This window comes from Gekko japonicus, unplaced genomic scaffold, assembly GCF_001447785.1.
Source record: "Gekko japonicus isolate JY-2015 unplaced genomic scaffold, Gekko_japonicus_V1.1 scaffold499, whole genome shotgun sequence".
Taxonomy (NCBI): Eukaryota; Metazoa; Chordata; class Lepidosauria; order Squamata; family Gekkonidae; genus Gekko; species Gekko japonicus.
The window spans coordinates 1901269-1906561 of NW_015167069.1; positions in this window are offsets into that span (position 1 = coordinate 1901269).

Consider the following 5293-nt stretch of genomic DNA (forward strand, 5'->3'; position numbering starts at 1 on the left):
AGGTGGTTTATTTTAACAGCGGATTTTCGGCCTGAAGGGCCGGATCGGGGATGGGTGCGCGCCGCTTCCCAGATGTTGATGTGAGATCACGCCCGTTTGCTGTGCCCCTGATCCGTCCCTCTCCCAGCCCAAAACCTTCCGTGTGACCAGGGCCTAATTTATGCAGCAGCCCAATCGCTCGCTCACAACTTTAATGCCAGTTGTTCACAAAGTAGACTTTTTGCTCACGAGACTCCACAGCTTAGAGGGAGCACGGGAAATAATATAAGTCCCCCCAGCACTGTTGCAGAGCAGAAGAATGGTTGGGGAAGGGGCTCTTCATCGCCCTGTGGTGGCACTCTGAGCCCATTTGGTCTCTCTTTTATTTTAAAAAAGCCATTCCCTGCAGCTGCTTTGTGGCTGCAGGGAACCCTAGCTGGGTCAGAGGAATCTTCCCAGAGGAATCTTCCCTAACACTTTTAGAAACTTGAATGTGTACTTGGCCCTCAGGGCAGATGTAAGAGATTGTCAAGACTGGACAGATAGTTAAAGTGTTCCCTCTAACATATGATCCTATTACCTGAGATAGTTGCCTCCCTCCCCCACTCCCTCCCATTGCCAGGGAGCCCTGAGAAATGGGAGGGGGGAACCCCCAGAAGCCTTAAAATGACAAAAACAGATATTTCCCGGATTTGGTGGGGAATCAGTATTCAATATTCTAGAATCTCAAATATTGTTTCGGCTGATTGGAATATACCTGAAAAATACTGATAAGGTATTTTTTGGTATATTTTTGGATTGGAAATATCCATGCGTACATCCCTAGTCATCTCCTCCCTGACTGGATCAGCAGCAGTCTGGAAGCATGCTTGCATTCCCCACCCTGCAATGATTGTTCCCCAACACTAGGGGTGTTATGGGTTCAGCCCTGGCTACCAAGGCCTGCATCTAGGTATGGTAACCTGATCTAGGCAGCTCCTCCTGAAAATACAGTCAAGGCTGCTATTTGTTTGGTATATTTTTGGATTGGAAATATCCTTGCGTACATCCCTAGTCATCTGCTCCCTGACTGGATCAGCAGCAATCTGGAAGCATGCTTGCATTTCTCACCCTGCAGTGATTGTTCCCCAACACTAGGGGTGTTATGGGTTCAGCCCTGGCTACCTCAGAATGCAGAGTTTAGACTAAGAGCAGCTGCAGCTAGGTATGGTAACCTGATCCAGGCAGCTCCTCCTGACAATACAGTCAAGGCTGCTATTTGCCCAGTGGCAGAGGGTAACCTTCTTCCCCTGTCCTCAGTGCTACTAATTTTTGCAGTGGGAAAGAATGGGAGGAAATGGCATCAATGGTGATGCTCTAGGAATGCCCCCTAAGTGATGTCACTTCAAAGTGATGGTCTAGGACTCCCCTCCAACATCTATGGTAAAAACCATACATATTGGGAAAATGCTTAGCAGGGCACAGAGGAAGTCATATCCTCCACAGTCTCTACCCACTGCAGGCACCACCTCAAAAATTTCCTGGCATTTGTGGGAGTGGGGCTGGCAACTCTAAATACAGAACTGCAATCCATCCTATTTCCAGGTTGGCCTACCAACAGGTAGCCTGGGCTGCAGGAAGGACGCAGCTGCCTATCAAAAGGGTCCCCTCCAACATCTATGGTAAAAACCATAGATATTGGGGAAATGCCTAGCAGGGCACAGATGAAGTTATATCCTCCACAATCTCTACCCACTGCAGGCACCACCTCAATAATTTCCTGGCATTTGCTGGAGTGGGGCTGGCAACCCTAAATACAGAACTGCAATCCATCCTATTTCCAGGTTGGCCTACCAACAGGTAGCGCAGAGCAGCTAGAACCTCCTCCGCCTTGCTGGTAAGTAGCACATTATATCGGAAACCAACAGATCAGTAAACATAGCTACATGCCACCAGCTACCACTCCAACCACATCAAACAATCCATTGTCTATAGCCAAGCCCTATGCTATAGTTGCTATCTGCTCCAACCCCTCAGACATAGATACTCACTTGAAGGATCTACAGCAGATGTTTTTGCAACTACAATATCGTCCTGATATGGTAAGCAGAGCAGCTAGAACCTCCTCCGCCTTGAAGTAAGTAGCACATTATACCGGAAATCAACAGATCAGTAAACATAGCTACGTGCCACCAGCTACCACTCCAACCACATGAAATAATCCATTTTCTGTAGCCAAACCCTATGCTATAGTTGCCATCTGCTCCAACCCCTCAGACAGAGATACTCACTTGAAGGATCTACAGCAGATATTTTTGCAACTACAATATTGTCCTGATATGGTAAGGAAGATGATTGGAAAATCCAGAATGATACCTAGGGACAGCTTGCTACAAGACAAGCCCAAAGAAAATGACAACAGAACACCATTGGTGGTCACATACAGCTCACAACTCAAGACAGTTCAACATATAATTAACAGCTTACAACCCATGCTGGACAGCGACACTTCCCTCACACAGGCACTGGATGGGGGGTGACCTTTTCTTGCTTATGAACAGCCTGCTAACCTAAAACAATTCACCCTCAGTGATAAACTACTTAACAGTAAAATGGACTCTGGTACCAAGGCCTGCAACAAACCAAGATGTCAATTTTGCTCTCATATAGATCTTAGCAACACCATCACTGGACCCTTAGCCGTACCACCTCAGGTTCATACTCCTGTTCATCCTCTAATGTGATTTATGCCATTACATGTCAGGAAAGTCCCTATATTCAACAACATTCAAAAACCAGTGGGAGAACATTTTAACCTTCCGGGACATTCAGTTGCTGACCTAAGAGTAGCAGTTTTTTTATAAAGGAATTTCAAAGGAAGATTAGAAAGAGACTGCTGAATTGCAACTGATAATGAAGCTCAAGACAATGCATGATCTTGGACTGAACTGAGACCGAGGTTTCCTATCTCATTACCAATGCCTATTTCTCCATGCCTACTACCTCTTTGCATATCACACCTAATTTAATCACTCCTGCTATTGTCATTTGTCTGCTATTGTAATTCGACATCTGCAATCACTCCACTCTCCAAAATATGAAGACAGATGGACTCAGAATCTAGCTGTATCTGAAGAAGTGAGCAGTGATTCACAAAATCTCATACCCTGCCAAAATTTTTGTTAGTCTTTAAGGTGCTACTGGACTCTTGCTCTTTTCTACTGCTACAGACAGACTAACAGGGCTACCCTTCTAGATCTTGCTGGTAGTAGTTCTCCTCATTGCTAGCAGCTTCTTTGGAAGCTGAAATCAGTGGAATTTACGTTTTCAACAATGTAAGAATGTTCCCTGGCATAGCCCTGCTCTTTCTCCAATATGCCAGTTAAACTTGCTGGACCTGTTTAGACAGAGGTAAATTCCAAAGGCAAATAAACATGTTTTAATCCCCTGTTAAGTTTCCCTTGATAGGGCTACAGCAATATCCAGAACAACATGTTCCAGAATTCTCAGCTATTAACAGCATATGAAAAAGCTAATTGAAGAACAGGATCCATAGAACCAGGTTTTGTATAAAATTAAGTGCAAAGACAGTTCAGAAGCATTGATTATTAGATGAAATGAGGTAATGTCCATGCATCAAAGATTATCAAGAGATATAAATCTCCCTAATCAGGATTAAAATAGACTTTAGGGTAGATTTTATTCAGGGATCAGTAATCAAAAAAGAAGAAGAAGAAGCTATCAAGCAAATTCTTCACAGGATCGAATTACACATTTTGTGGAAGACCTCTGATCCTATTTGGAACAGTGGCACAGTGCTGAGGAAGGGCTACCTGTGCACTGTGTTCTCTAAACCCTGATCTGGATGGCTCATGCTAACCTGATCTTGTCAGATATTGGAAGCCAAGCAGGGTCAGCCCTGGTCAGTATTTGGATGGAAAACCATCAATGAGGTCCTGGTTTGCTATGCAAATGCAGGTGATGGCAAATCACCTCTGAAGGTCTCTTGCCTTGAAAACCCTACAAGGTCACCATGGCACTTCACACACCCATTTTCCCCAATAGACATCCCCTGCCCTTGTTGTTATTAGCCCTGATACAAAAAAAGGCAAGTGCAATATAAATTCAGATTTTCTTTTCAAATATTCAAATGTAGGATTCTTTTTTCTGGCACATAGATCTAAAGCTGTTCCCTCAGCATACCCAATTAAAGGCAGAAATACAATTTGGACACTTAGGCTGAAAAACCAAACCTTAACAACTTTTCTAGGGGGGTGGGTGTTGTGAATGGGGGCAGATGGGCAAGGTATGCTGTGACACTTATGGTGATGGAATGGTAGGTTGGTATCCCTGTGATGGGAAGACTATGGCAAAGATACAATTTTCCAGAAAGAGAGGGTCATTTACAACCTGGGGGGGGGCATCTAGCTCTTTGATGTGTGAATGCCTCTTGATTGGACAGACCATGTTCTGGCAGGCTTGAGCCTCAGAATATGGCACCCAGATTGGCTAAGGCCCTAGGAGTACATGTGAGTAGGGGTCTGAAAAGGGGAGTTGTTGCTTTGTTTGAGGGTTCTTTGTTGTTGTCGGGGAAGCATGCTTGCTCACGCATGTGTGGTGATGAGAATGATGCCAGATGATGCTTGCAATTGTGCCCTTGGGGTGGGAGCACCATGCAGCCAGCAAAAACCAGATTCTCCAGGATTGTAAGAAGTTCAGATGCACAAAATAAAGAAAATAAAAATGACTGGCCAGTGGTCTGTGGATGTGGATGTGACATTCAGTTGATGGTATTCTCTGACTGTAATCAGTTTTACTAAGTTATGGTTTTATTCATTTTAGAAAGTTTTTGGAATCGCCACATCATTTCTCTGCAGGTAATGTGAAAGCATTTCTGTGAAAGCATTTCTATTAAAAAATACAATGCTCCATCTCATATTGAAAAGGAAGTATTAAAGCAAGCAAAGTTAAGTCAGAGAACATCAGAACATCAGAGACGCCAATGTTGGATCAGGCCAAAGGCCCATCCAGTCCAACACTCTGTGTCACACAGTGGCCAGAAATACCAGGTGCCATCAGGAGGTCCAGCAGTGGGGCCAGGACATTAGAAGCCCTCCCACTGTTGACCCCCCCCAAGCACCAAGAAGACAGAGCATCACTTGCCCCAGAGCCCCTAGCTATACCTTGTGGCTAATAGCCACTGATGGACCTCTGCTCCATATGCTTATCTAATTCCCTTTTGAAGCCATCCATGCTTGTAGCACCCACCACTTCCTGTGGCAGTGAATTCCATGTGTTAATCACTCTTTGGGTGAAGAAGGACTTCCTCTTATCC